Below are 11,050 nucleotides of genomic sequence, written 5' to 3' on the forward strand. Positions count from 1 at the left end.
TGTTCTTGATACATTGTATATTGTATATATGTCTACCTGACCTAGAGAAGGGAAAGAAAAACAGGACGTAAGATATCACAAGAAATGTACACACTGCCCTACTATGTAACGGTACCCTTTTTGCACAACACCCTGTCCAAAAAATTTGTGTTCAATTAATAAATAAATTAAATTTAAAAAAAAAAGATAAGTGAGCTGGGCACCAGTGGCTCATGCCCCTAATCCTAGCTACTCAGGAGGCTGAGATCTGAGAACTGTGGAGCAAAGCCAGCCATGGCAGCAAGGTGCTGGTGAGACTCTTACCTCCAATTAACTACTCAAAAACCAGAAGTGGCCCCATGCCTCAAAGTGGTAGAGTGCTAGCGTTGAGCAGAAAGAGCTTAGGACAGCACCCAGACCTTGAATTCAAGCCCCACCACTGACAAAAAAAAAAAAAATCTTGCATGTGTGTGTCTCTCATTCACATTTCTGGACTTACCAGTATTTTGTTGCCAGTGTCACAGAAGTACAAGGTTGTGGCCCCAATGAATTATCACCACCCAACTGTCACTCCCACGTTGACGTGTATCAAGGAGAATGAGCTAAACAGCTCAATATCCTCTTGCTATATGGGACATGAATTATAGTACTGCCAAACTGTGTAGCACTAAAGTTTTTACATTGTCTTGCCATTTCAGAAAGGAAGTTGGGGTGGGGTGGGGTGTTAAACTCAGGGCCTGGGCACTGTCCCTGAGCATTTCTGCTCAAGGCTAGCACTTTCCATTTGAACCATACTTAACTTCTCGTGTTTCAGAGGGTAAGTGGAGGTGAGACTCGCCTGGGCTGTCCTGCCCACGCTGCCCTGATAATGCCGTCCTCAGATTCCAGCCTTCTGAGTAGCAGGGATTGCACATGTGAGCACTGGCAAATAAATCATTTGTGAGAAGAATCTGCAATTCACCCACATGTTCAGAAGAATCAATGTATGTTTTTGTAATGTAAAAAATGATATTTTTATCTCTCTACTAATCAAACAAGAGAAATAGAATGACCATGTTGGGGCTTTTGAAATTCAAAATATTGAAACTAACTTAGAATATAATAAAATATTCTGAGATTGATTTTCATTATTATAGCACATCCTGTATTACTTTTTCAATCTGCATGTTTTATCTAAAAATATTCTGTAAACATGAAGTATGAAAAGTGCAACTCTTAGAGACTTTTACTTTTTGGTAGAAAGCAGCCTTAAAATACAAATGAATACAATTCCAAAGGCATAGTGGTATGTGATAAACACAGCAAACACCAGATGTCACTCTTGCTTCACGCTTTAAAAAGGCAAGCTTCAACCAGAAACGCAGAGAGAATGCAATGCCAGTTTTCAAGCAGTGGAACATTTTTAGCATCAGGAAAGATTTATATCCTCTAACTCAGTATTAACATATGGTTTGTCCTTCCTTCCCTTCCTCCCTCCCTCCCTCCCTCCCTCCCTCCCTCCCTCCCTCCCTCCCTCCCTCCCTCCCTCCCTTCCTTCCTTCCTTCCTTCCTCCTTCCCTCTCTCCCTCTCTTCCTTCCTTCTGTTAGTCCTGGGCCTTGAACTCTGGGCTTGGGCACTATTCCTAAGCTCCTTTTGCTCAAGGCTAGTACTCTATCACTTGAGCTACAACACTATTTCTGGCTTTTTCTGTGATTAACTGGAGTCTCACGGACTTTCCTGCCCAGGCTGGCTTTCAATCCACAATCCTTAGATCTCAGCCTCCTGAATTAACTTGTTTTTAAATACACCTTTTATTAAGTTGACAGAAGCAATATTACGTAATAAAATAATGTTATTTAATTTATGATGGATTTTTTTTTTTTTTTAGCCAGTCCTAGGCCTTGGACTCAGGGCCTGAGCACTGTCCCTGGCTTCCTTTTTGCTCAAGGCTAGCACTCTGCCACTTGAGCCACAGCGCCACTTCTGGCCATTTTCTGTATATGTGGTGCTGGGGAATCGAACCCAGGGCTTCATGTATACGAGGCAAGCTCTCTCGCCACTAGGCCATATCCCCAGCCCTATGATGGAAATTTTTAAGTATTATTTTTCTCCCAAGTTTTCCAGAACAGATGAAGTTGAAGGTAAGTAAATACAGATATTGTTATCGATGTCTTTAAATTTTCCGATGAAAGAAAAAGCAAATGTCAATTTTGGGGGACAATTATTTTTAAAAATTTACTTTATTGTTATATATATTGTTGTATAGAGGTGATATACAGCAAGGTTACATTTACGTGTGTCAAGTAATAAGTCCATTTCCTTTCATACAGTGTGATCTGTTCCCTCACTCTCTCCCTTTCCCTCCCTTTGGTCTCCCCCTATGAGTTGCACTTCACTACTGTACTTTCTCACCTGCTTTTCCAGATTCTGTGCCCTTCCCTCGCCCTCCCACAGATATACACGTGAATACAACACATATCGATAAAAAATGCAGAATCATCAGAAAAAGAAAAAATAAAATAAGAAAAAAAATCGTAGCGGGTGCAGAGTGCTCACGCCTGTAATCCTAGCTACACAGGAGTCTGAGATCTAAGGATCCTAGTTCAAAGCCAGCCCCGGCAGAAAAGACCTCATGAGACTCTTACTTTCAATTAGCCACTAAAAAACCAGAAATTGTTCTGTGGCTGGAAGTGGTAGAGTGCTAGCCTTGAGCAAAAGAGCTCAGGGACAGTACCCAGGCTCCGAGTTCAAGTCCCATGATTGACCAAAAGAAAATAAAGTCCTTTGTTTCCCTATCTTTGGAGTTTGTTTAAGCATGTATATTATTTTATATACATATGAAAATGTGATTGGGTATTGTACCTTTGTTATTCCCTCCTAAGGCCATCCCCCTATGGTCTCACTGTATGTGAGTATCCAGAAACCTGTGTAATCTGTCATATCTCAGTGCATTCTAGAACTAACTTCTGAATGTCAGGGAGAACATGCACTACTTGTCTCTCTGATCTGGGCTTATCCCACTTAATATGATTTGTTCTAGGTCCGTCCATTTCCTTGCAAATGACATTATTTTATTCTTTCTAATGGCTGTGTAAAATTCCATTGTGTATAGGTATCACTTCTTTGGGGTTCACTCCTCTATTGTGGGGCATCAGGGTTGTTTCCATATCTTGGAATGGTGCAGGAACAAACACGGATGTGCAGGTGTCCTTATCATATCCTGGTTCATGACGTTCTGGGTTGATGTCCAGGTGTGGAATGGCTGGGGGGCTTGAACTCTGGGCCTGGGTGCTGTCCCTGAGCTCCTCAGCTCAGGCCTAGTGCTCTAGCACGTGAGCCACAGCACTACTTCTGGTTTTCTAGTGGTTAACTGGAGACAAGAGCCTCATGGACTTTCCTGCCAGGACTGGCTTTCAACCACAATCCTCAGATATCAACCTCCTGAGTGGCTAGGATTGCAGGCGTGAGTCACTGGCGCCCAGCTATGTTTAGGTTTTTTTTTTTTTTTTTTTTTTTTATTTTTTATTTTATTTTTTAATTTTTTTTTATTATCAATTGAACATAAATTTTTTTTTTTTACAAGGTGCTGTGCAAAGAGGGTGCAGTTACATAGTAGGGCATTGTGTACATTTCTTGTGGTATCTTACAACCTGTTTTCCCATCCCTTGTCTAGGTCAGGTAGACCCATATGCAGTATACAATGTATCAAGCACATATACAGTGATCACAGACTTGGTCTCTACTGTCTCTCCATCTCCCTTTGTTAACAGTCATATATCAGGGAGATCATGCCCCTTTGTTTTCTGTGTTCTAGGCTTGTCTCACTCAACATTATTTGTTCGAGTTCTGACCATTTCCCTGCAAATAACAATATTTCACCATTCCTAATCGCTATGTAGTATTCCATTGTGTATAAGTACCATATTTTTTGGATCCATTCATCTGTGGAGGGGCATCTGGGTTGTTTCCAAATTTTGGCTATTGTGAATTGTGCTGCGATAAACATGGAAGTACAAATGTCCTTTTGATATCTTGGGTTTTGCTGTTTAGGATAGATGCCTAGGAGTGGTATGGCTGGGTCATAGGGTAGGTCTATATTGAGCTTTTTGAGAAACCTCCATACTGTTCTCCAAAGTGGCTGTACTAATTTGCACTCCCACCAACAATGGAGAAGGGTTCCTCTTTCCCCACAGCCCCTCCAGCATTTGTTGTTTCCTGAGTTCAGAGTATAGGCCATTCTAACTGGGGTGAGGTGGTATCTCAGGGTTGTTTTTATTTGCATTTCCTTTACTAGCAGGGATGTTGAGCATTTCCTCATGTGTTTCTTTGCCATTTTTATATCTTCTCTTGTGAAGTCTCTCTTTAGCTCTTTTGCCCATTTCCTAATAGGTTTATTGGGCTTGGAGTGGCTTAGTTTTTTGAGTTCTCTGTAGATGACAGATATCAGGCCTTTGTCTGTTGCTGTGCTGGTAAATATCCTTTCCCATATCGTTGGCTGTCTTTCTATTTTGGTGGCTATGACCTTAGCTGTGCAGAAACTTTTTAATTTGTAGTAGTCCCATTTGTTGAGTCTTTCCCCTATTTGTTGTGCGCCTGGGACTCTATTCAGGAAGTTCCCTCCTGTGCCTATAAGTTCTAGTGTCTTTCCTACTCTGTCCTTCAGTAGTTTCAAGGATTCAGGTCTGATGTTGAGGTCCTTGATCCATTTTGAGTTGATCTTGGTGCATGGTGATAGGCTTGGGTCTACTTTGAGTTTTCTGCATATGGCTGCCCAGTTCTCCCAGCACCAGTAGTTGAAGAGGCTATGTTTATTCCATTGTATGTCTTTAGCTCCTTTGTCGAATATCAGTTGGCTGTAAGAGTGCGGTTTTATTTCTGGGTCTTCAATTCTAATCCACTGGTCTTCCGATCTGTTTTTATACCAATACCATGCTGTTTTTGTTATGATGGCCTTGTAGTAGAGCTTGAAGTCTGGTATGGTGATACCTCCTGCACTATGTTTTTTGCCTAGAATTGCTTTGGCTATTCTAGGTTTTTTGCTGTTCCATATGAATTTATGGATTGGTTTCTCTATTTCAGTGAAGAATGTGGCTGGGATTTTGATAGGTATTGCATTGAATTTGTATAACAATTTGGGCAGTATGGCCATTTTCACTATATTGATTCTGCCTACCCATGAGCATGGGAGGTCTTTCCATCTCCTTGTGTCTTCTTTGATTTCCCTTATTAGATTTTTGTAGTTTTCATTGAATAGGTCCGTCACGTCCTTGGTTAAGTTGATCCCTAGGTACTTTATTCTTTTTTTGGCTACTGTAAATGGAATCGTTTCCATAATTTCCTTTTCTGTTTGTCTATTGCTGGTGTACAGAAAAGCTGCTGACTTTTGTGGATTGATTTTGTATCCTGCTACTTTGCCAAATTGGTTTATTAGATGTAGGAGTTTGGGTACTGAGTTTTTTGGGTCCTTGAGATATAAGATCATGTCGTCTGCGAATAGGGATAACTTGATTTCTTCCTTGCCGATGTGTATCCCTTTGATGTCCTCCTCTTGCCTTATTGCTATGGCTAGGGATTCCAGTACTATGTTGAACAGAAGTGGGGAGAGTGGGCATCCTTGTCTTGTTCCTGTGTTTAGGGGGAATGATTTAAGTTTCTCTCCATTTAATATGATATTAGCAGTTGGTCTGTTGTATATGGCTTTTATTGTTTTGAGGAATGTTCCCTCTATTCCTGTTCTCTCCAAAGCTTTTAATAGGTATGGATGTTGTATTTTGTCAAAGGCTTTTTGGGCATCGACTGAGATAACAATGTGATTCTTGATTTTAGTTCTGTTTATGTGGTGAATTACATTGATTGATTTACGGATGTTGAACCATCCTTGTGACTGAGGGATGAAGCCTACTTGGTCATGATGTATGATATTCTTGATCACTTTCTGGATCCTGTTAGCTAATATTTTATTGAGGAGCTTTGCATCTGTGTTCATTAGTGATATTGGTCTGTAGTTCTCTTTTTTTGTTGGATCTTTGCCTGGTTTGGGGATGAGTATGATATTAGCTTCGTAGAATGAGTTCGGGATTTTTCCCTCCGTTTCTATTTCGCGGAAGAGTTTGAGGAGTATTGGAATTAGCTCCTCACTAAAGGTTTTGTAGAATTCATTGGTGAATCCATCTGGGCCTGGGCTTTTCTTAGTAGGGAGGTTCTTGATTACCTCCTGTATCTCACCGTAAGTTATTGGTTTATTTAGTTGATTTATTTCTTCTTGGTTCAGTTTGGGCAGTTTGTACTTCTCTAAGAATTGATCCATTTCTGTAAAATTATTGTTTTTTGTTGAGTAGAGGTTTTGGAAATAGCTCCTTATGATTGTTTGAATATCGTGTGTATTTGTTGTAATTTTTCCTGTGGAGTCCCTGATTTTACGAATATGAGTCTCTTCTCTTCTTTTTTTTGTGAGTCTTGCAAGGGGTCTGTCAATTTTGTTTATTTTCTCAAAGAACCAGCTTTTAGTCTTATTTATTTGTTGAATGGTCTTTCTATTTTCAATCAGATTTATCTCTTCTTTAATCTTTGTAATCTCTCCCCTCCTAGTCGTTTTAGATTCTGTCATTTCTTGTTTCTCCAGTTGTTTTAGTTTCATCGTGAGGGTATTCATCTGCTCTGCTTCCATTCTTTTAATGTGGGTACTGAGTGCAATGATCTTGCCCCTCAGTACTGCCTTAGCTGTGTCCCATAGGTTTCTTTGTGATGTGTTTTCTTTGTCATTGTGGCTTATGAATTCGTTGATTTCATCTTTAATTTGATCTGTGGCCCAAGTGTTGGATAGCAGCGTGGGGTTTAGCCTCCAAGAGTGTGTATAGGCTCTGTGGTATCCTTTGTTGTTGAGGGTTACCTTTAATCCACTGTGATCAGATATAATACATGGGATGATGTCAATTCTTTTGTATTTGCTGAGGTTCTTTGTGTGGGCTATGACGTGGTCTATTTTGGAATATGATCCATGGGCTGCTGAAAAGAAGGTGTATTGGGTCTCTGTAGGGTGGAAGGTTCTATATAGGTCTGTTAGATCCATTTGGGCAATGGTGTTATTTAGGTCCTCAGCTCCCTTACTAATCCTCTGGGTGTTGGATCTGTCTCTTGGAGAGAGAGGAGTATTAAAGTCACCCACTATGATTGTGTTTGCATCTATCTTGCTCTGTAATTCTGTGAGAATTTGCTTGACATATGTCGGGCCTCTTTTGTTCGGTGAGTATACATTTATCACCGTGATGTCTTGATTCTGGATTTTTCCTTGTATCAATATGTAGTGTCCTTCTTTGTCTTTTTGAGTGGACTTTAAAGAGAAATCCAGCTTGTCTGAGATCAGGATGGCTACACCTGCCGTTTTGGTGGGTGCATTTGCTTGGTAGATCTTGCTCCATCCTTTCATTCGAAGCCTGTTTTTGTCCCTTGCTGTAAGGTGGGTCTCTTGTAGACAACAGATGTCAACTTTTTGCTTGCGGATCCATTCTGCCAGTCTGCTCCTCTTGATCGGGGAGTTTAAGCCATTTATATTTAAAGAGATCAAGGATAAGGGTGTTTTTTCTCCTTCCATTTTCTTGTTGGGCTGTTTTTTCCTGTTTTTTTTTTTTTTTTTCTTCTTGTCTTTAGTGAGCTTGTGTTTCTGCTGGACTTTGGCTATTGAAGTTTCTTTCTGAATCTGTCTGTGTGTCTTTTACGATCTCTGTTGGGTGGGCTTCCCCTCTTAATATTCGCTGTAGGGCTGGTTTTTTATTCACATACTCCTTTAGCTCCTCTTTGGTGTGGAAAGATCTGGTTCTCCCTTCGAATGTGAACTCCAGTTTCGCTGGATATTTGATCCGAGGTTGTAAATTGTTATTCTGAAGTACTTGGATGGTGTTCTTCCACTCACTTCGAGCTTGGTAAGTTTGTGTGGATAAGTCGGATGTTATTCGAATCCTCTTCCCATTGAAAAAAGTTTCCTTCTTCGCTTTGGCTGAATTCAGAATTTGCTCTTTAATCTTGAGGTCTGTAGTCTTGAATATTATGTGCCTTGGGGTGGTTTTCCTGGGGTCTGGCCTGCCAGGTGTCCTATAGGCTTCGGTTACCTGGATGGGGTCCCCTGTGAGATTGGGGAAGTTTTCTGCAATAACTTTATTGAGAACATGATTAAGCCCTCTGCTCTGATATTCGGCTCCTTCTTCTATTCCAATTATGCGCAGATTATATCTCTTGTCTTTGTCCATTAGTTCCTGGAGTAATCTTCCCTGAAGCTTCACCTTTTCTTGGAGTGTGGTCATTTTCTGGTTGTTGTCAGCTGCTTCATCGTCCAGGCGAGAGATTCTGGATTCCATATGGTCCACTCTTTGTGTTATGGTTTCAATTGCGGAGTTTATGGATGTCAGAGAGCTATTCATGGTTGTCATATCAGCTCTGATCGTGGAAATTTCTTCCTTTAAAGAGTTGTATTTTAAATCTATTTTTTCATGCATTTCAATTCTCAGGGTGTGGAGATTTTCTTTAAAGGCGGCTTGCATTGTATCCATTTTTGCTTCCATTTCTTTAAACGAGGCTTGCATTGTATCCAGTTTTGCTTCCATTTCTTTCTTGGCTTCCTGGGTGTCCTTCCAGATTTCCGCTCTAAACTCCTGGAATTGTTTTCTGATTTCATTTCTGACGGTTTCGATCATTCCTGTTAACATGTCCTCATTTGCTTTTTTATTCTCCATCTCCTCTCCAGTCGTGCTGCTTTTTGGAGCTGGCGAGTTGGCTTGTCCTTTGATGAACTGAGTTATGTTTCTTTGTGATTTGCGCATCTGGAAGTCTGTGTAGATCTTCCCTCCCTTCTGTGTAGGCGTGTCTGCGTCAGCAGGTGCTGTCGCTGTGGCCCCGCCCACCAGTGCAGGGCACGCCTATCAGAGCGGGCGCTTTCGCCGGGGCCCCGCCCTCCTGTGCACTGTGAGTCCCCTACAACAGGCACTTAAGTGGGGTCTGCCTCCCAGAGCGAGCCCTGGGTTGTTGGGTTGTGCTTGCGCCCTCCCGCGAGTCCGTTGGGGGGGGGAAGCAGTATGTGTGGGGCCCAGTGGGATCGACTGTCCGGGTGTGGCTTGGCACCCTCAGACCTCGCCTCCGCTTCGAGGAGGGGGAACGAGATCAGGCTCAGGTGACCCTGCTGGGCTGGTATTGCCCACCAGCGCCTGTGATTTTAGTTGTAAGAGTCCGCAAGGTCTAGGCGCCTCGGGTGGGGCTTGCCCTGCCGGCCGTCCCTGGCCCCTGTTGGGAAGGGGACGGGGCCGGTTCTGCCAGTTCAGGAACCTTTGGGGGCTTGGGGCTGTTCCGCCCTTCCCCTGCTAGACTGGCTTCCCAGTGCCTGCTGGGAGCTTCCCGCCTGATTTGGGGAATCTTTGTTCCCACGGGAGTGGGGAGGGGGAGGGAGGGAGATATATCGTCTTTGTCGGGCTTGGGTCTCCCGTTGGGGGAAGGGATTATGGGGGACTCACTTTTGCTGCTTTGTGTGTGTGTCCCGCACCGCCGTTGGCCCTTCAGGGGTTGGCGAAGTGTCGTGGTGGCTCCCCCGTTCCCTCTTTCTGCCGCGCTGGGTTCCCTTGTCCGAATCCGGTGTGGACCCGAACTTCTCGTCGCTGCTGGGTGTGTCTTGGTCCGCACCCTGCTTTGTGTCCGTGGGGTCTCCCGCTATATGGATTCTGCGCTCCTGGCAACCTGTCTGCCGATCGCCGGGTTTCCCTTTCCCAGCCTGACCCTGTTTGGGCCAGGGCCGGCTGGTGGGGGGAGGGTGCCCCGATTAATCTCCGGCTCCGTGTAGGTTTTCGGTTCTTCTTTTTTGCTCCTTTTTGTTTTCCTGCGTTTCTCCACTGCTTCTGGATGCTGGTTTTGCTGGGTTCTTGGTGGAGTGTTGGGTGTTGGAGTTCCCAGCTCGCTATTCAGTTGGTGCGAGTCGGGGTGCCTCCCTATTGTCTCGGCGCCATCTTTCTCTCTCTGACAAGTTTCTTAGAGGAACCAAATATTTGAACCAGCATCTAAGTTGACTTGGTGGCTTTAGTTTTTACCGCAAATGAACTGGCCTTCGGTTTATGTATCACTTATTTGAAAGGAAGTTTTGCATGCATCTTCCCCCACCAGACAAACATGGTACCTTTCTCAGGCCTAGGAGTGTGTGTATGCCAATGACATCCTTTGGGAGGAGAGACCTATGTTTAGGTTTTTTGAGGAGCTTGCAGACAGACTGCCTTCCAGAGTGGTTGTACTAGTTTATGTTCCCGCCAGCAGTGTAGTAGGGTTACCTTCCCCACGTCCCCGCCAGCATTTGTTGTTGCTCGAACCCAAAATGTTGTGAGGGGCATTATTTTTAATAGTGTATAAAGCAACTAGGGATATTATATGTAAGTTATCTAGGATTTCATTTTAAAAACACTTAACAATGATGTTTTAAATTACATTTCAGCTCCAATTCGTGACACTTATTGTGCATTTAACTAGGTATTTAAAGGAGCTTGACTCATTTAATTATTTCCATAAACTAATGCGGTAGATATGTAGAACTTCTGTTTTATAGTTGAATGGTTTCCGAAGAATTAAATACACTATGTAAATGCTGCTCTTCAAATGCATGAAGTACTATGCCATTTAATAAGTTCCTTTTTCCTTTTTTTGTTCCAGTCCCAGGGCTTGAACTTAGGGCCCAGCAGTTGTCCCTGAGCTTTCTATTCAAGGTTACCTCTTGAGCCACAGATCCACTTCTGGCTTTCAGGTGGTTAATCGGAGAGAAGAGTCTCGAAGACTGTCCTATCCCGGTTGGTATCAAACTGAAATCCTCACATCTCATCCTCCTGAGTAGCTAGGATTACAGGTGTGAGCAACCAGCACCCAGCTTTCCATTTAATTAACTTTTAAATACCAATAAACTATTGTAGACTACATAGTAGTTTAGCAATTTTTGGTTAGTTTTGCAGTTTTAGAGTAACTCTTACCTTTTTCAAGTTGGTTATAGATTGGAAAGTGTCAGGATTGATAGGAAAGGAATTCTCTTCACAGCTGAGGGTTTATGAATTCTGTGTCAAAATAGGGGGGTGAGTG

The sequence above is a fragment of the Perognathus longimembris genome, chromosome 22 (assembly GCF_023159225.1).
Source record: "Perognathus longimembris pacificus isolate PPM17 chromosome 22, ASM2315922v1, whole genome shotgun sequence".
Lineage (NCBI taxonomy): Eukaryota > Metazoa > Chordata > Mammalia > Rodentia > Heteromyidae > Perognathus > Perognathus longimembris.